Below are 22,032 nucleotides of genomic sequence, written 5' to 3'. Positions count from 1 at the left end.
AGTTATGAGTATCCTGGATAAGAATACAAATCACTTGATATTTGAACATACATTAGTAAATAACATTGTAGAAATGGGACCTATTTCAATTGTCTCTGCCTTCTCTTACTGGAAAGCAATTACTTTTACTATTAATTAAAAGTCTTAATTAATGCGAGGAGAATAAGTGCAAAGGTGTTTTAAATATTAAATAGCTAGATAGTAATAATGAAAGCTCCTAGTCACGGGACATTTACTACATACTAGGGTGGGCAGTTCATATACACTAAGTAGCAATACCCTAATAAAATAAATGTTAAGGCTTCATTTTACAGATGAGCACTCTGTTCAGACCATCCAACCCAAACCTGCTCCTCTGTCTCCAAAGTCTATGCTTATGTCCACTGTCAATACTGCCTCCCTTTAAATAGAAACCAAATACCTGAATAGAAAAGTCTGAAGCATCTGCCAGGACATGAAAAATGTCTCTAGAATGTGGTCCCTGCACAAGGAAGAAACTCCCAGTTCTTTCTGGCTAAGAGGCTCAAAGATAATCAATAGCTGTTGCATCTCACTTATACCAAATTTTTAAAATAATTTATAAAAAGAAATTAACAGAAAATGAAAACCTTCACCTTCCCATAGCCCTCACCATAGATATTCTCCCTCTCTTTTTCTCTCTCTCTCTCTCTCTCTCTCACACACACATACACACATGCACACTGAATATCAACTTGATAAAGGATATAGTTAGTTACTCTTCCAAGGTCAGAAAAATAAAATATTTTTACTTGTATTTTTTTATCAAAATCAAAATAATGTTTAGCTTTTAGCTTTCTGAAATCAGCAGAATGCATTGATTTATTAAGGATATCTCTGCAAAATAGCATTTAAAATTTTTTTTCCAGGAACTCATAAGAATCCAAAACCTTTTAAAAACAGTATGAATGTATTGGCGCCTGGGTGGCTCAGTCTGTTGAGTGTCCAACTCTTGGTTTCGGCTCATGTCATGATCTCCAGGTCTCAGAATCGAACCCCACGTCTTTCCAGCTCTGTGCTCAGCGGGAAGTCTGTTTGAGATTCTGTCTCCCTCTGCCCCTCCCTCCACTCGTGTGCTCCTTCCCCTCCCCTTATAAATAGATAAATCTTAAAAAAAAAAAAAAGAGCATGAGTGTAATTCACATTAAGTATTTACTAAGGCATACTGAAGGGTGCCTAGTTTAAGAAAAATAGTAATTGTCATCCACTTGAGTAGATGCTCAAGTATTGCATTCTTACAAAAAAGTGAAAGTGAATTTGTGTATTTATATACCAGTGTAAAATAAAGACATTGGGTTTGGTTATACATATTTCCCCTCAGCTTTCTCTATTCAATTAATATTTTGAAAAAAAACCTTCTAGGAATCATATGCTTCTCTTACGGAACTCATTGTAGGGTTTGGTAACTGCCTGACTGTGTTTCCGATGTTGGAGACACAGATGTCTGATGTCCTACCAGTATTCCTAGGGTCCAGCAGATGTCCTGACTGATAGTAGATGAAATATATGTTTTAATATATGATAAATTAGTTATTCAGCTGATAAGACCACTTGATTTACCGATGTATTTTAATATGTCCAGTAGTATTTGTCCAGGATAGTAATGACTCAGAAGTTAGTCAATTCAACTGCTAAAGCTGCTGAGGTGTTAAAAAGATGACAGGGAGTGGAATAAGCTGGTCAGCTAATATATTCCTTACAGGGAAGAGATGTCTTTTAAGTTTTTTGCTACATGAAACATTAAGTAGTCTCCTGATGGAAGGCAGGATTTGCTTGGGGAGTGGTTTTGTTCTTTGGCAACAGCAAAGCGAACCAATAAAACAACCTAAAATATGTGAGCCCCGTTTCAGAACAAAATGTGTGTTTGAGATGCTAAGTATACATATGTGTAAGTATGCACCTGTTAAATATATGTATATGCACATACATGTATATGTATACATATATGTGCATACACACAAACACAGATACTAGTTTTGTCTTTTAAAAAGGGTACTATTTTGAATCAGCTAACTGCTTTGCTAGCTGGAATTGCTGGGCTAAGAATACCAACTTCAAATCAGATTGCATTTTTACTTCATGCTCTATTTTCTCTTTCCCTAAGCCTCAAGATATCAAAGCAGAAAAATGTAAGAATCTTCCTTTTGATACTTAGCATCTCTCTTCTAAGAAAGACTCATAGTTTATGAACCAGTGCTTAAACGTATTAATATAAAGTTACTAAGCAATGATTAGAACAAAAAAATGAATTCGGGTATATACACTCAATCAAATGAATTAGCAATACTTTAACTTCCTGTGTGCAGGTCTGTGTTTTGAGAGCTGTAAATATTTCTATGGTACTGGTACTGTAGCTAAACACACTAACTTGTTTTCCTGCCACATTAGAATTTATTAATATGGAGTGATTTATAAAAGTTTTCCTAAAAGGTCAAAGACATACTGTTTTCTACAAATAAATGTTGAAGATTATGGCGGAGATTAATATTCACATCCTCAATAGTCATTCTTCCATCTTTCTTATTAACAGAAACCTACAAGGGGAGAAGGAACAATGGGACCAGTACAAATATATATGTATATATTTGTGTGTGTATGTGTGTGTGTGTATGTGTGTATAAGTAAACTTCCCAGCCCCCCTTACAGATGGGATGATGACACAGCAGTGGTGTTTGTCTTTGAGATGTAACACATGTGACCTCCGCTTTGCGATGTAAACAGAAGTTATTAGGCAGGGCTTCCAGGAAAGAAAGGCAGACAAGGAAAAGCACATGCACCTTTTCCTTGGCTAGTCTCCCCTCCTTCCTGCCTAGGACACACATCAGCTAAGCTCTCCATTAATACAGCCTCAGCCAGGGAACAGCAGTAGCTCTTTTAACACAGACTGGAAGAAAAAACCAGAGTCCCAGAGACTTTAATGACCCTCAGTCAATACTAACCACAGCTTGCTACCAGATTGTGTATTTTCATGAGGCAAAAGGGGAATAAAATGACCTTTCTTCTACTTGCCAGGATTTCTGTTACCCAGGGTGAGCACAACTAATTGATAAAATGTATCTCTAGATAAAAATATCTTCAGAAATCTGGAAAGAAAAGATTGATGTCTGAAAACCAGCAATGAATAAACCAGGATATTTTGGTCTTATAGTCACTTTTTTTTAGTAGAAACACATTTTTTATTATTAAAAAATGTCAATTAGCCTTTTTGGAAGGTAAATCTTTCAATTTTTATTTAGTTTTCCTTTGGTCCTGGATTGACTTATGGCTGAAAAACTGAATTAACTTCAAGGCCCTGATTCTGTCTTTTTTTGATATGGGTAAGATGGTAAAACTTCTGATAAAACAAAATGTCCCTGGAGGCAGTGAGTGTAAGACCGAGTGTATCCACAGTATCCGTGGAGAATACTATGGTGTAGTTGCTTATCTTTGCCTCTCTCCCTATGCCTACTTCTTTGGAGTTTGCTTGCATAATGCTGTCTTTGCCCCTGCCATGCTACCTTGTCATCATTTACCCTCATGGCTTTGCCCTCATTGATCTGTGAGCTCACTGAGGGTAGGTGCACTATTTTATTGATTTATATATTCTGAATGCCTGTCATCTATAGTCCATAGATGATGCTCAGGAAATGCATGTTGGATGAAAAAATGCATAAATTAAGACCATCACCAGGATCTGTTGGCCCTCTCTTGGAGGCACTGACCCTCTTCCAGCATTAAGGAAGGACAAAAATCTGTGCTTTGCTTTGGGGGACTTTCCCGCAGAGATGAGCTTCCAGGTGTGGACATAAAGGATGGCATGGATTCATTGCACTCTCCCGGGGTCTTGGGTCTGATCTCTGATCGCCATGGAGCCACCGAGCTGGAAGGAGCACTGCTATGAGCAGCAACAGGGTACAATTTGTCCTGTCTTTTCCAGACCTTTTCTGAGAAAGTGCCAGTGACCAGAGAGACTTGTTCCGAAGGCAGTGTGACATGGTGGAAAGGTCACTGGGGGGGGGGGGGCAGTCACAGGGACAACGACTTGTATCTAAAATGTATTATTTAACTCTTAACCTTTCTGAGTCTCTCTTTCCCTCTCTCCAAGACAGAGATTATGTCTCCCACATAGGGCTGCTGTAAGGACTGAAAGAAGCCATACGTTGAAAGTGCATGCTTGTCCTATAGCAACCACTTAATCAAAGGGAATGATAATGCTTTATTGTTGTATTGGTGTTATAGAACAGTGTCAGCATTCTGGAGGAATGTTTCTAGAATGTATGATGAAGAAAGCTTAGACTTTAGGCTAAAATACCCCTGGTACTTGACTTCATTCATAGTATAAACTGTAGTATAAATCAAAGGACTTCTCATTCTCTGTAGATATCTCTACTGCTCAAACCAGTAGCTGCTCCTCCCAGTGGCTGGGTGCCCGGAGCAGTGCCAGGACCCAGCATGTAACATCAACTAAGCCCCCCACCCCTCAGGACCATGCACACCAAGGAAATATGGGAAGAAACCAAGTGCTATGTTTTTACCAACCTCTTCCTTGCCAACGTCCCTTTCTTTTGCTTTTTGTGCTATTTTAAGAGACAATGAATCAAATTATTTCAGCAAGAATAGGCTTTCACCCTGACGTTTCAAAAAGATGGATGTTCATATTAATTATGGACCATCTCTGTCTCTCTTCACCAGCAGCTCTTTTATTATTTTTTCTTCCCACAAACATCTTTATTCTTTCTAAAGTCACCTCCTCATCAAGTTTCCAGGTTCTAGAAGGTTTCTGGAGACTGAGAGCAAATTTTGGAAACGGTAATAACTACTATTTACAGTTTTCTATGACTTTTTCAATTCAGATAAAATGGCAGTGCCGTTTCATTTCCCTGTTGTCATACAACCTGCTACTTAAATCTGCAAAGGTTAGACAAATATGTTTGTCAGCCTCTCTTTATTTATCTCTTTATCTGTTGGGAAATAAATATACCTTTGTAAGTTCCTTGTAGTAAAATGGGGATCCAAGACCTCTGCTGCCTTATCCTCTCCTTTCCCTTTCTCCTCTGCCCTGGGCTCAAGGCAACACCATTTGTCCTTGTGATATTTGCTGCATTCTTCCGGGTATCTGTGGCCTAGCACAGGTTTCTGTCTGCTTATGGTAACCCCAATGCATCATTCCTTTTGCTTTCTTCACTACTCTTCATCCTACCATACTTGACTCTTGCTCTTCATTCCCACTGAAGCTATGATGCGTCATTTCCATGTCTACTCTGATGGCCTTTCCAAACCTTGACCCTATTGGTTCCAATTGCACTGTATGTTCACCCTACTGCAATTATGCCCTTCCAGAACTTGGTACCCCTAAGAATGATCCAACTTCTGAGATTTTATGTTTTAAACCTGCTACTCTCTCACTAGAATCTCCTATCTTTCCTAGTGCTTCATCAATGATTCTCACTGACTAACTGAGTTCTAGACCTTATCAAGATCTATGGTCTGCAAACTCCCATATGTGTTCTCTGTCTCTCAGTTTTGTCCAGTTTTTTTTTTTTTTCCCCTGTATCCAACTTATGCACCAGGGTCTTTTACATCAATCACCCTTGCCAATAGTCTTGGCTTCCCTCCCTATCCTCTGGCACATTCACTTGAAAAATTACTAAAATGAAGCAATGGTCCAACTTCTTTGTACATTAGCTTATGTCCCTGAAAACTACTGAACCAAAATACACAGCCATGTAGTTCAATTTCACACACATGTAAGTTCACCAACACGAACTAGGACCTCAAGGACTCTTAGCAAACTTACATGCTTCTAGTTGCTGTTAACATTTTTTAATATAGTCGATTTCAAAATTTCCTCCTATAATTCATTAATTCTCTTCCAAGACTGTCAGTAAGTGGCCTCATCTCTTATTTTTTTTCCTGTATTTTTTTTATTATGTTATGTTAATCACCATACATTACATCATTAGTTTTTATTTTATTTTTTTATTATTATGTCATGTTAATCACCATACATTACAGCATTAGTTTTTGATGTAGTGTTCCATGATTCATTGTTTGCATGTAACACCCAGTGCTCCATGCAGTACGTGCCCTCCTTAATACCCATCACCAGGCTAACCCATCCTCCCACCCCCCTCCCCTCTGGAACCTCAGTTTGTTTCTCAGAGTCCATAGTCTCTCATGGTTTGTCTCCCCTCATCTCTTATTACACACACACACACACACACACACACACACACACACACAAATGGGACCTGGCAGCAACTCTTTCAACTGTTGTCCTTCCTACCTGCGAACATTCCTTCTGAATAAAGTGGAAAGATGTCCTTTCTTCAGGGTTAAGCTAACTCCTTCACCTTGATATGGGTTTCATCTCCCTGTTGTCTCTCTCTCTCCCTACCTCCTGCACACACTCCTTTGAAAATCACCATATGGATTATTCCCTTCCTCTTTGTAACTTTAGTCTCATCCTTTCTTTCTTTTTTTTATTACATTGTTTATTTTATTTCCAGTATAGTTAACATACATGTTATATTAATTTCAGATGTACAATATACGGATTCAACAATTCTATACAATATATTTAAACGCACTCAAGTCTCAACTTAAAAAAAATCTCTATCCTTGTTTCTCTCAGCTGCAGGCTTTTCCCCTCTCTTCCTAGTTAAGCTTATTAAAAAATGTCTTCAAAATTAGTGGCCTGTTCTCTTCTCTCTTGACCTCTCTCTCCTCACTTCAAGAGAGAGTGACCACTCTCTCTTGAAACTACTGGAATTCATCTTCTGCCCCATTGCGACCTGGAAACCTTTACTCCACCGGAGACCTCTTTCTTGCTCAAACTTATGGGTGCTTTTGACTGCTAGTCTTTTTTGAGCATTTCACAGCATAGGATAAGGTGGGGGCAGTTTCTCCAACCTGAAACACACAGAATCATGGAGAACATCCCTAATTCTGCATCCTTCCCCAGTCTCTACATCTACAGCCAAGTTCTATCAAATCTCTCTCAAACCTGTACCACCCATTTCTTCCCAGTCTACCTGCTGTGGCTTCATTCAGCTTGTGCTTGTAAGTTTCCCCATAGGTTTCTTCACTGCCAGTTTAGTTAACCGCAGCCCCTCTGACCCACACAATCTGTTGTAGACAAACAGCTAGAGAGCTCCGAGTGCATCCAGTCATTCCCTGATAAAAGCAAGCAAACAAAATACTTTACTCTCTTCTCATGGCCCTCAGAATAAAATCTCATCTCCTAAATATAATTGACAAAAATGAAATCCCTGCTTTATTCCTCACCTCTCCTCTCCCACCCCCACTTCATTCTTGTGCTCTGCACTCAGTCATCCTAAATGTCACTTGGTTTCCCAACAACATGCTCCAGTTTTCTCTCCCGCCAGAGAGAAAAGGTCTTTGTTCTTTCTGCCTGGAACCTCTCTTCTCCACTTCAACCTCCCTGCAGTCCCCCATCTCCCAAGCACCACTGCTCATTTCTTCGACTGGTTAATTTCTCCTTCGCCTGTAGGTCTCCATTTCTTTTTCTTTTTAAAGATTTTATCTATTTATTTGAGAGAGAGTGTGCGCACTCAAGAGAGCACAAGTGAGGTGAGGGGCAGAGGGAGAAACAGATTCCCCACTGAGCTGGGAGCCCCATGCAGGGCTCGATCCTGGGACTCCAGGATCATGACCTGAGCCAAAGGCAGACACTTAACCAACAGAGCCACCCAGGTGCCCCTAGGTCTCCATTTCGATGCCAGTCCCTGAATTCTAAAACAGAGTTGTGTAACCTTCAATAAATAGCAGCCATACTTACCCCCAGAACAGCTCCTCTTACATCCAGTGGTCAGTGTAAATTACTAGATAGCAAATCCTTTGACGGCAGGGATGACCATGACTTGTCAAATCTTTATTCCTAGAGCCTAGCTTGGTGCTTGGACGTAGTAGGTACTAATAAAAGTTTGTTGATTGAATAACTATAAATGCAAGGTTATAAAGAGTGTTCATTGCAGGCAAATACATTTGTTTAACATTATAGCCTTTAAACTATTCCTATATCCATGTTAACATTTGATTATCACAACAACTTTGTTTTGTACGGAGAAGTTTTAAATTTTAATGATGTCCAATTTACCATTATTTAACTTTCCATTTGAACCCTTTTGTGTAGTATCTGAGAAATCTCTACCTACCCCAAGTTGGGAAGATAGTCTGCATCTTCTTCTAGACGTATCACAGCATTAGCTTTTATGTTTAGATTTATCTTCAGCTCAAAGAGCTGTTGTTGTGCATAGTGTTAAAGAGAAGTTGGAACTTTTTTTCCATCAATTTATCCAGTTATTTCAGTAGAAGTTTTTGAAAAAACTTGCCTTTTCCAATTTAACTACCCTGGTACCTTTATCTTTTAAAAATCATTTAATCATATATGCATGTGTCTTTTTTTGGACTCTATTCTGTTCCATTGATATTTTGTCTATCTTTTACCCATATCACATTGTCTTGATACTGTAACTTTGTAGTAAATTTTAACATTAGAGAGTGAGTCCTCTAAATTTGTTCTTCTTTTTAAATATTATTTTGTCTAGGGTAAATGCTTAAAAATTTTAGAATAGTCAGTTTATACCAGAAAGCCAGCCGAGATTTTGTTGAATCCACTTTAGCAATATTGAATTTTCTAATTTATGAAAATAGTATATCCCTCAACTTAGTTCAGTCTTCTTCAGTTTCTTGTAACAATATTGTAGAGTTTTCATTGGAGGTTTTGCATGTCTCTCTGATGTTTAAATTGTTCTAAAATTCATTTCCAAATTGATGCTTGAATATGGAAATAGAGTTAATTTTAATTTTTTTTCCTTTTATCCTTTGACATTGCTAAATTTACTTGTTAGGATGAAAGATTTCTGTATATTTCTTGAGATAATTTTCTTCTTCAGGTATTTGGTATTATGTTTTCCTTAAGTATTTGATAGAGTTTAATTAGGACAACATCAAGGCCTGGATTTTTCTTTATGAGAAAGTTATTACAAATTTAAACTTTTTAATAAATCTAGTGCTATTTATATTTTCTATTGCTTCTTATAAGTTGTTTACTAATTAGATTATTTTATTTAAGGTACAAAATTTATTGGCATAAAATTATTCATAGTAGTTTCTTACTACCTTTTTAAGGTCTTTTTGTAATTATAACTACAGTTGTATTTATTATCCCCCTTTCTTTCCTGTCATTGATAACTTGTATTTTTTTCACTTTTATTAATCCTGATCTGTCTTGCTGACATTTATCAATATATTTTATATCTTGTTATTCTTTGTTTTCTAGTTCATTAATTACCACTTCTTTTAATTCCTCCCTTCCTCCATTAGACTTAATTTGTTCTTTCTCTAGCTTCTTAAAATGAAAAGTTAAATATTTTTTTTTACAAATCTTTTCTCTTTTCTAATACAAGCATTTAATTTATAAATTTCCCACTGAACTCTGTTTGCTGTATGTTATAAACTTTGATATGTTTATATTTATGTTTTTCAGTTTAAATTACTATTTTCATCATGGTTCCTTAGAAGTATGTTCAATTTCTAAATATGTGGCCTTTTTTGTATATCCTTGTACTGGCTTTTCATTTAATGCTGTTATATTCACAAAATATGCTTTGTAAGTTTTTTTTTTTTTTTAAAGAGAGAGAGAGAGAGAAGGGTGGAGGTGAGAGTGGCGGAGGGAGAGAAAGAATCTTAAGAAGGCTCCACGACCAGTGTGGAGCCCGACATGGAGCTCGATCTCATGACCCTGAGGTCATGACCTGAGCCGAAATCAAGAGTCAGACCTTAACCGACTGAGCCACCCAGGTTCCCGGCTTGTAAGATTTTAATTTTTGAAATATATTTATAACTTATGGTTTAGCATATGGACTATATTATTATAGGCACTTAAAAAGGAAATATATTTTACAGTTGTTTTGTACCTTGTGCTATAAATCCATCGGGTCAAGTCATGCTCTACTTTTTAAATCTATGTTCACTTAATTTTTTCCTACTTTTTATTAATTACTCAGATCCACTTGATATCCAATGTATTCTCAATGGCTTTTCACTGAGATAGGTCATCCTATTTCGTCTTTGTGTGTTGGCCCCTGTCATTGCTGATGCGATTTCTGAGAACTGGTTGGGGGGATGTACTAGAACAAGCTGCTGCCATCTGTTCTGTGCTGTGGTTTCTTGTTATGTGGTCAACACTCTCTTTCCCTCCCTGTCTCATTGCTGGGCATCTTTCAGCCTGTTGGCTCTTCTGACCTGCTTGGGTCTTCCACGATGTGGTATAAGAACTTCTGTACCTTCATGACTCCATGTGTAGACAAAGGGCCCTATTTTGGAGCTGCCATTTCTTCCTATGCATTAATATTTTTTCTGCTCTGATAAAATAAGGATTTGGGGTATGAAATTCTCACAACCAACCATTTTTCCCGAACTAAGCTTAAAAGCCCGTCTTTAAGGTAAAAAAAAATGAAACACTAACTCATATTCTGAGCTCTTTTTTTCTCCCCTCTTGGGCAATGGAATCTCAGGCTCAATAAACAGATCAATGGAGAATTTGAATAATCATAATTAAAAATATAAAGGAGGATTTATTTAAATAGTAACCCAGGACACTACATAAAAAGTCATCTAATTAAGAAGAAAACAGAATTGTGCCATGTATTTTATCAATTGTTGTACTAAAGAAAAATAGAGAATCTTTTGACCCTGAAGCCTGAAATCTGTGAGTGGCAAGAGTTTAAAATAGGCGTATATGTCCTTCTCTAGGAATCAATCACTACTGAATATGCAGTATATGATGTTGAAAAATTGTAATACTTTAAATTATCTTACTCGGTTTTCAATTTTATTATTCTCCTATAGAAAATACTTGGATATCTTAACAATAGTTATGAAGCAGAATTCAAATAGTGCACAAAATGCACGAAAGTGGAAATAATATTAGGGCTGACAACAGCCAGTACGTGGGACTAGTGTGGGAGAAGAAGTAAAGGACTTTCCTTTCCTTGTTCTATGCAGTGGTAAGGTATTAGATGTAATCTAATAGCTAATGGTAAAATGGGTGAAGAAATGTGAGTTTAAGAATTTTATTTATTTAATTTTTATTTTTTCCTAAAGATGTATTTATTTGAGAGAGAGAGAGTGCGCATGGAGGGTTAGAGGGAGAGGGAGAGAGAGAAAAAAATCCTCAAATGGACTCCCCGCTGAGCATGGAACCCAACTCAGGGCTGGATCCCAGGCCCCTGGGATCATGATCTGAGCTGAAATCAAGAGTTGGACGCTTAACCTACTGAACCACCCAGATGCCCCCCCAAGGATTTTTTTTTAACTGTGAAATAATAACTGGAAGACTTAAATTAGTAGCATAAATAAGAAGAGTAGATAGAGGAGGAATAATATTAAATAAACTTATATTTTCCTGTTTTACATAGGGAGCCAATATTTAAACAATGCTTCTAGCTTAAGAAATAGAGCTGTGAGTATACTATTTGGAATTATGAGAGCTATCAACTTTATCAAAATAGAGACAGTTGTAAGGGAAATTAAATAGGGAGTGGGAGTATAAAGAATTGGGGTGAAATATTTTAAATGTCCTCTTATCCTCTTTATGGATTTATTTTTAATTTGTGAATATATTGATTTTATTATATTAAAATATTAAAAAATTCCAAAATGCTTCTATAATATATAATTCTTGATCTCATTTTTGCCATTTTTTCATCTTGGTTATCACAATATTTTATAGATAAATTTTTTTAAAAAATAATTTTGAACATCTGCAAGTTTATCTCTGCAGAAATATAATCCCTACCAGATGTTTTTCTCTGGCTCTGGGCCCAGAGATATTAATGGAATTATAATGGAGAAGGTCCTGAGCAAATGTATTTGTCAGTCTGACTGTGCTCTTGATCTTAAATTGTCTAAAGCGGATGATAGGGTGGCATTAAGTAAAACTGCTGTGGGGCCTCAGCAATTTGTCTGAACATCTGGTTGATTCTGTTCTCTTCTCTCTGCTTCAAAAGCCAAGTTTGTCCTTATACCATATTATATAACCCAAGATTAAGATTGGTTTTGCAGAGGATTTTAAAACTCTATTTCCATATATATTTGAATATGAACTGTCCCTTGGGTTCTTATGATCTCACACTTTCCTTGTTCCTATCTACTTGTACCTCCTTTTTAATCTTTTTCCCACCTTGGCAGGATCAAAGAAAAGTAGTAATTAATTGCTGAAAATATATTCAGATGCCACCCGAGAAGACAAATAGGGATCAGACTATCATTTTCAGCATTGTTTTTGAGCCAGATTTAATTCTACATTCTCTTAATCTAGTCTCTAAAGTTTTGTATAGTCAGTTGTTCCAGTGATTTATTAAGACAAGGCACCCGTAGTCAGGTGGCTCTAGGCTCCCCACAAGCTCCTTAATGCCTCTTGGGGATGGCTCTCTGAGTTCTCATGAGATTAGGCCCCAGACCTCAATCTTTGATAACAGAAAACTCATTATATCATTATTGTTTAAAGGTAATAGAAGGGAATAGCAGAAAGAATTTGACAGTGCATTTTTTATACTTTTCTCCTTATCATTCTATTCTCTCCCAATAGATTGTAAGCTCTTTAAAAACAGGAATGGATTTGACTCTTACTTATAATTCTTTAATTGCCTTGGACATACTATAATTTCTAGAAACATTTAAGATGAATTCATTTATTACAACTAAAGTTCCCATTGATTTCTAGATTGGTTTGATTAGTATGTAGTATAAATGTACATGATTTTCCATGTCTTAAGAAATAGTGGACTTCTAGCTTTCACTTTGAGTACAGAATGTTGGAAAGATTATTTTTCCCATCACAATAAGGAAAACCCAGGTCATATTAAAAAATCATAATTTTATCAAATTCAAAGAGATGAGGTTGCAAAGTAAGCACCTAGCCTTACCTAAGGAAAGGCAGGTATGATATATGATATTTGATAAGAGTGCAAAGGGAACTCAATAGAGAAAGGGTGGTATTTTCAACAAATGGTACTAAGTAATTATATATTGATATGCAAAAAAGAGGAAAAAACACAAAATATTGACCCATACCATGTACCACATGCAAAAATTAACTCAATTGATCATATATTCAAATGGAAAATGGAAAAGTATAAAGCTTCAAGAAGAAAACAGGAGAAAAACGTGTGCCTTGGGTTAGGCAAAGCTTTCTTAGATACAATGCCAAAAACATGATACACGAAAGGGAAAAAATGAAAAACTTGGCTTCTTCATTATTAAACACTTCCATTCTTCAAAATATTTTTTAAAAGAGAATGAAAAGTGAAAGACTAAGAGAAAACATTTGTAAAACACATATCTGCCAATGGATTTATATCCAGCTGTAGTAGGCAGAATTCTAAGATGGTCCCCAGGGTTTTAGCCCCTTGATGCATAAGCACTATATAATCTTCTCCCCTTGAGTATGGGCAGAGCCTTTTAATATGATGAGATAGTCCCTTGATTAGATAACATGATAAGGGAAATATGATAAGACAATCACTTTGGTGCTAGGAACCATCACAGAGAATGGAGAGAGGTTCTGAGTAAGCAGCCAGGTAGTTAGGATGCTACTTGGCTAGGACTTCAGAGTGGCCTTTAGGAGCTGAGAGCAACCCCAGCCAAGAGCAAGCAAAGAACCAGGATCTTGGTCCCACTTACAGCAGCAAGAAACTGAATTCTGCCAACAACCTGAATGAGCTTGGACAAGAATCCAGAGCTCCAGATCAGAGCAGATTAGAATGCGGCAGCTGACAAATTAGCTTGTAAAACTATGAGTAGAGAACCCAGACCTTTGACACACATAAACTGAGTGATAATAAATGGGTGTTGTCACCAAGTTAGTGGTAATATACACAGCAGTAGGAAACTAATACACTACAAGGTATGAAAAACACACAAAACCAATAATAAAATAACACAAAGTTTGGCAAAAGATTCGAACAAATCCTTTACTAAGTCAACATCATTAATCATTAAGGATGCAAATTAAAACCATCAGTGAGTGAGATACCACAAAATATTTATCAGACAAACAAATGAAAAATTTTCTATAAATACCAAGCAGTGGTGAGGACTCAGAACAGTTGGAACTCTCATACATTGACTATGAAAATGAAAAATGATGTAGTCACTTTGGAGAGCAGTTTTGCAATTTCTAATAATTATGCACTTATCATAGGACCCAGAAATTCCACTCAAGGGAAATGAAAGCTTAAGTTTACATAAAAACCTGTACTCCATGGTTAATAGAGGCTTTTCTCAATATTACTAAAAACTGGAAACAACCCAAATGTCTTTAGCTGGTCTATTAGGTTTCTATTGGTTCTGGAACAAATTGCCACAATTTTAGTAGCTTAAAATAACACAGATTGGTCATTTTACATTTCTGGTGGACAAACGTCTACTTAGCTTTCTCTCCAGGCTAAGATCAAAGCGTTCGCAAGGCTGTATTCCTTTCTGGAGATTCTAGGGAAAAATGTATTTCCTTTGTTATTCGGGTGTTGGCAGGAACCAGCTCCATGTGGTAGAAGACTGAGGTCTGGTTTTCTTGCTGGCAGCCAGCGGGGTTCCACCTTAGCTCCCAGAGGCTCCTCTCTGGCTCTTTGATGTGGACCCTGCATTCCAGAAGCAGGAACAGGGCAGCAGCTCCTTCTGACACTGCCATCTCTCTGATCCATGTGATTATATTTGTCCCAGGATTACCTTCCCATCGCAAGGCCTGTAACTTCATGGCATTAGCAAAGGCTCTTTTTACCATGTAAGGTAACATATTCAGTTTTTAAGGATTAGGGGCATGGCTATTTTTAGGGAGACCTTAACCTGCCTACCACAATTGGTGAATGAATAAATACAATGTAATAAATCCATATATAATGGAATGCTACTCAGAAAATAAGAGATGTGTTGATATACACAACAACATGAATAGATTTTAAAAGTTTTTACTAAGTAAAGGAAGCCAGATTCAAGAGGCTGCATATTGTATTCCTCCATTTATTTCACATTCTGGAAAAGGCAAAACTCCGGATACAGAAAACAGACCAATGGTTGCTCAGAACTGGGGCCTGGGGATCAGGGAAATCCAAATCAAAACCTCAATGAGATACCACCTCACACCAGTCAGAATGGCTAAAATTAACAAGTCAGGAAATGACAGATGTTGGCGGGGATGCGGAGAAAGGGGAACCCTCCTACACTGTTGGTGGGAATGCAAGCTGGTGCAGCCACTCTGGAAAACAGTATGGAGGTTCCTCAAAAAGTTGAAAATAGAGCTACCATATGATCCAGCAATTGCACTACTGGGTATTTACCCCAAAGATACAAAAGTAGGGACCCGAAAGGCTACGTGCACCCCGATGTTTATAGCAGCAATGTCCACAATAGCCAAACTGTGGAAAGAGCCAAGATGTCCATCAACAGATGAATGGATAAAGAAGATGTGGTATATATACACAATGGAATATTATGCAGCCATCAAAAGGAATAAGATCTTGCCATTTGCAACGACGTGGATGGAACTGGAGGGTGTTATGCTGAGCGAAATAAGTCAAACAGAGAAAGACATGTATCATATGACCTCACTGATATGAGGAATTCTTAATCTCAGGAAACAAACTGAGGGTTGCTGGAGTGGGGGGTGGGGTGGGAGGGATGGGGTGACTGGGTGATGGACACTGAGGAGGGTATGTGTTCTGGTAAGCGCTGTGAACTGTGCAAGACTGTTGAATCTCGGATCTGTACCTCTGAAACAAATAATGCAATATATGTTAAGAAAGAAAAAAAGAAGAAGAAGAATGTAGCAGGAGGGGAAGAATGAAGGGGAGGAAATCGGAGGGGGAGAAGAACCATGAGAGACGATGGACTCTGAAAAACAAACTGAGGGTTCTAGAGGGGAGAGGGGTGGGAGGATGGGTTAGCCTGGTGATGGGTATTGAGGAGGGCACGTTCTGCATGGAGCACTGGGTGTTATGCACAAACAATGAATCATGGAACACTACATCAAAAACTAATGATGTAATGTATGGGGATTAACATAACAATAAAAAAATTAAAAAAAAAAAAAAGAACTGGGGCCTGGGGGAGGACATTGGGCAGAGGAGTTCTTTGGGGGGCTGGGACTATGCTATGTTCTGCTCATGGTGGTCACACAACTGTACATTAGAAACTGTAGATTTCAAAGTATTAACATTATATCTTAATAAAATGAGTGTATTTTTAGCTGAGAACTTTATGAAAAATTTACCTCAATGGAGAAAAAAGAGCAGAAGCTCAACTCCACCAATACCTGTAAATAAAAAGAATAGGCTTCTAAAACCATGAGAAAGTGCAGCAGATATTGAAGATTTTGAGGATGATCACATGACACCTTTGAAAATGTAAAATTCCCACGAAATAAAGGAGCAGAATGTCTATATCCGAGACAGATATAGAATAAGATGGAGAGCAACCCAGATCATTTTATAAGGCTAGTACAACATTGATTAAAAAAATAAAAATATAAAAGGCAAAGATAGCACTAGACAAATGTCTGTCATTTTAGTTCATCTATCTATCTATCTATCATCTATCATCTATCTTTATGAACAAATATACTATATCATAAACAAATTGTTAATAAATTAGGAGAAAAACAAAAAAACCCTGCAATTTATTTAAAATAGAGTATCTTCTATATCTAAACGCAATATCCTTTTAAAACTCAAAACTAATAAACAAAACTGGAGAACCAGATAGTTCCTTTAAACAAATAGGAAAGCAAGACAAATGAGCAAAAGCATAATGATCATGGTGCTGATAGCCACATTCCAAACTGAGGATGCACACGTGTGTCAGATAGATGTTTGTAACTAAGCTCAGAGTCTCAATTTGGGAGTTAGAGGGATACTCAAATATATACATGTAAATACCTTGTGGTAGGTGCTGAGACAGAGGGTAAGGTCTGTTTCTCTGTGGCCTCAGGGTAGAGATAGCCTATGAATACTGAATATTGTAATGTTTATAGTGGAAAATGAGGAATCCTCATCACAATAGATTTACTAATATTTGAGAGCCTGTGCTGTGCATAGTACTGTACTGAGCCCAGTGAGACATAGAGTAGTCATTTGAATCTGGCATCTAGATTTCCAAGCACTGCTCTAGGTACTGGAAATACAATGACTGAAACCGACAAGCTCCCTACCCTCTTGTAAACAGAGAGACGATCAACAACTAAGCAAATTCAGGGTTGATATTAATATATTCTATGCTGGAGACTATAAGGAAAGTAAGCATGGTGCTATTACACTGATGGATTGATTAAATAATCCAACTAATATTTATTGAAAAGTGCCTTTGATGTATTATGCACCATTCTAGTCTTTGGGGATACCACAGTCTACAAAATAGATGAAGCCTCTGTCCTCTTAGACTTTACCTTCTAATGAGAGGATATAAAAACAAACATATTGACTGGCACCTGTTTTACATTGGGTGATCAGAGAAGTTCTCTCTAGAAGAAGTATATCTACTGTGAAACCTTGATTGTGGAGAAGGAGCCATCCATTCAAATACCCATGGCATTCCAGGTAGAAAGGGTACTTGATCAAAGCACCTGTGGGAAGAAAGTGTTTATGCCTGGGGGACTGAGAGGAAGTCAGTGCTCCTACAACCCAGGGAACAAGAGTGTTGATGCACAGGAAGTGAGAAAGTCTGATGGGCCTTCCCCAGCTCTAGATTTTAGTCTCAATAATGGGGAGCTACTGATCAGTTATAACATGGAAAAGGAATAGCAGGTAGGAGATCTTTAAAATGATCACTTTGTTCTGGGGATAATGAACTGAAGTGGGGAAAAGTGGTAGGAAGGAGACAACTTAGAAGGTTTTTATGGTAGTTGGTACTACTCGTTATAGTGACTTTCATGAGAGTCCTGGAACTGGGTGGGGACACAGACATAGATGGATATGCTTATTTGTTTGTTTGGTTGGTTATAGCAGACATGCAGTCAGCTAGGCCAAATGACCTTCTCCAGGTCATAAGCTAGTAAGTGATGAGTCAGCATTTGAACTCAGTTTAAATCTCCTCTCTCAACACCAGGAAAGATAGTCGAATTCAACATCTGTGCACATGTCAAACATTACTTCTTAGTCCTAGGATCAAGCTAAAAGACTGCTGGCCTCATTTCTATTTCCCTACTCCCACTCTTTCTCTACCTGCTACTTACTGGAGTGTGGAAATGGGGGATGAGATTGCTTCAGGCCCATCTGGAATTAGACACAGAGCTAGACACACAAGAGGTATGAAAGATGGATGTTTTGGACCCCGGGTGGCATAGAACCTCGGCTCAGTTGACTGAATAGGTTCTGACTTGTGCAAAAGGAAATCAGTCACGACCATGTGAAGAATGGAGAAAGACCAAGTTTAATGTAGAGGCTGAAAAATTTAGTCAAGAATGTGTTGAGCACAGAATGTCTGATTGGCTGTTGAATGAATGGAACTTAAAGTCAACAGAGTCACCTGGGTTAGAGATAAATAGTTTGAGGAGTCATCACCATATGGATAACGTTTATAAATTAGAAGGTGGTAATCATTGGACTTTGAAAACAAGTTTAAAAACTGCAGTGAGCCTTATGAACTGTCTTCAGATTCACCCATTGGAATAAAGTGTGTCTTATGCCAGGAGATCCTATTGACAGGGTAAGTTTCTAAGAAAATATTCTCTCTGCTGAGCAAGGTCAGTTATAGAGAATTTCAGGGTTTATATTTGTCATATCTAAATGGCATTTCTTTCAAGCACATAAATGGTCTTTACTGACAGGAAGCCTTGCAAATGTTCCCCTTTCACAATTTACTGAAATTGCTGGTTATTTTTAGAGAGAGTCAGGCATTAGTGAACTCAATGCTGGAAACAAGTCTTTGATAAACTGACAGTTTAAAATTCAACATAAATTGCACCATTTCCAATAGCAGTAATTCCAGCAGACTTTTACATTGTGTGTTATAATTTTCAATAACATTTAAAAAATGTGTTCTCAAGAATTCGGAGTGTTACCAGGGCAACCATCACCCTGGTTTTATAAATGGGTAAACTGAGGCACTGGAGGGTGAAGTGACTTTTTCAAGGCCCCAGAGAAACTAACAAAGAGTCCAACTCACTTGGCTCTTATCAGCTCTTTGCATTATACCATTTTCAGTCCCCTTAATAATGAGGAGAGCACTCTTATTATGTATTCAGTGAGCAAGTCAAGACATGACCATAGTTTAATTTTAATAATTTATGATTCTTCAAAATGTTGCAGGCCTGTGTTTTAGAAGATATTAGATAAATTCTGAAAATTTAGGTGATACATTTTTTTTTCTTATTAAGAATGCTAGGCTAATAAGCTGGTGGGAAATCAGGCTATAGTGGAGGTGTGGTAGAGTGAGAAAATTAGTCATCTCTTATTGATAATATAGTCTGGAACTCAGGAAATGACAGTGCATTTTGTTTTTCCAGTGACTTTTAAATGATGCTGCAAATTCCCAATACCTGTTGACTAAAACAGATGATTCATATACTTGCTTGAACTTCCTTTCGAGAAATTTGATGGTCAAGGGCTATCAGGCAAGACTGTAGCTATCGATTACCAATATTGTTTTAATAAAACAACCAGAGAGTTATTTTTGAATCTATACTATATTGTTGGTCCTTTAAAGCCATATTAAGATGAGCACCGTTGAATTAACAGCTAATCAGAAAAGCACTTGCACTAAAAGCAACCACAAACTTCTAAAGATGCAGAAAATAATGATTAAAAACAAAAGCCCCCAAAAGGGCAACTGAGAGAGCCAGGGCACGTTTTGGTGGTCTTCTTCATGTCCAAAGCCTCGATGCCTCAGTCCCTTCTCCTGTGTTTTGAATGCTGCAAAGAGCTCGGATAAAGTCATCAAGATATGTGCATTTGATAGCTTCAGGCTGCTAGAGTGGGTCAGGGGTGGAGGTGAGGGAGAGGAATCAGTGTGTCTGGGCTGGGTGCAATGCATCTATTGTTGCTACGTGCTTGATATGCTCTATCCCGCTTCAGCATCACAACAGCCTTGTGATAAGGGCACCATGATCCCCACATTACTGCTGAGGAACCGGAATCTAAGACAATTTAAATAATAGAGTCTAGATCCTACAGTCACTAAATAATGGAGTTGGAGTCCAATCTCAAGTACTAAGTATGCAAAGCCCATTTTTGTTTTCCTGCCTTTTCCAAACTTGTTTCCTTCCAAACTTGGTCCTTGATGGATGTGTTTCTCCTTTTTCTTATGGACCCTTCCCAAATATTTTTTCAAGAAAGAGAACTCTTCCTGTGGGTAATGAAGGCAGTACTTCTTACTGGCTCTGGTTTTCCTTTCCAAAATCACCTCTCAGCAGCTTCTTTTATCTCTCAAGGGTGACTGAGCTCCTAGCCCATAGTGACGCTGGCTTTGTGGGTCTTTGGGAAACTCCATTCAAACTCTTCTTGACCAATGGATCAGGGAGTCAGCATTTTACTACAACAGGAGGCTTCTTATCTGGACAGACTCTCGAGTGTCCACTCAGCACAATAAACTCTAGGATCTGTCATTTGTAGGCCCTTATCCTTTCCTTAGAACCTAGCATGATGAACTGTGTATGCCCACTTAATTGAATATTTATATACCTTCTGTGGAGATTTTCTTCCTTTGGAGATTTTCTTGACCAGGATAAACGCCCACCTCATCTATGCCCTTGCAGGTTTCTTGCAGTCCTATTCCATGGTTGCACTCTGAAGACTTGTCTTTCCCTAGAGTAATGTCCTGTCCTCCAACTCACCATCCTCTTCAGGATGATGTCTAAACTCCCAGCATGCCACTCCGTGTTTTTGGCAAACTAGACTTCTCTTTCTCTCTGCTGAATCTTTTCTCTCTCTTCCTTCTTCTATTTCTTGCTTTAGTTCTCTCTGCTTTAGACATCAAACTACTCACCCCATGCCTTTTTTTTTTTAACTTTCTGGCCTCAGAAACATTGCTCCCCATCTTTAGGATGCTCCAATACTGTTCTTCACTTGCAAAACTCCCACTCTTCTTTAAAACAACAATTGAAATGTTATTTCCCCTCTGAAAGCTTTTCTAATTCCTCAATACGGATTTAGTCATAATTTCCCTTAGAGTTTCGTAGTACTTAACATGTGTTTCTGTTGTTGAAATCAATGCATTCCCTTACACTTAATTGTATTTTTCTCTAGAATGTGAACTTTCAGAGGTCAGGTACTGTAACTTATTTTTCTAATCCTCTTTGCCTGTGACACAGCCTCTTCCCTCCTTCCTGCTAGGTAGGTTTACAGTGTTAGACCTGGATTGATATATTTAGATTTCATTTTGCTTATACATTTATCTTCTCATTTTTAATAATACTTTTTTCCCACCTTCAAGCAGCACTATATAAAATTTATGGGGTCTGGTAAAACAAAACAAAGCCAAACCAAACCCAGACCTTTAAAAATTGTGAACACGTATCAAGCACTTACTAAATAACAAGAACTTTTTCAGGCTTTTTACACTCATTTTTAAATCTAATTCTTAACCCTACAAAGTAGAAATTTTTATTATCCTTATTTGTGAGGATAAGGCATTGCTATTTTATTGTTTACAGGAGATTCTGTTGGAGACAACATAGCATTCTGATTGCCTTTTTTTTAGAACATACTAGATATAATATAATTGGTTTGTAGGGTAAGGGGATTAGTCTATTGCCGCCGAGTCCAGGGTCAGGACCAGATAAGGTTGAACCCTATAAGCAGCAAAAAACATAAGCTAGAATTGAGATTAAGTTACCAGATCAGAGTCTGGATTTATAGTACAGGATAAAAGCAGTGAGGAGATAAGAGTGTAGGGATATAGGGAGGAGGGTCCAGATATCCAACCTCATTTCATATATGGGAGACTTGCCTCTGGCCAAGCTAACCAGTTTTCCTTCTCCTGATTTTAATATGTGCTGGGAACAGGACTAGCGAATGACCA

The sequence above is a fragment of the Phoca vitulina genome, unplaced genomic scaffold (assembly GCF_004348235.1).
Source record: "Phoca vitulina isolate PV1807 unplaced genomic scaffold, GSC_HSeal_1.0 scaffold42, whole genome shotgun sequence".
In the NCBI taxonomy this organism is placed as follows: Eukaryota; Metazoa; Chordata; class Mammalia; order Carnivora; family Phocidae; genus Phoca; species Phoca vitulina.
Note: the sequence above shows the minus strand (reverse complement) of the source record.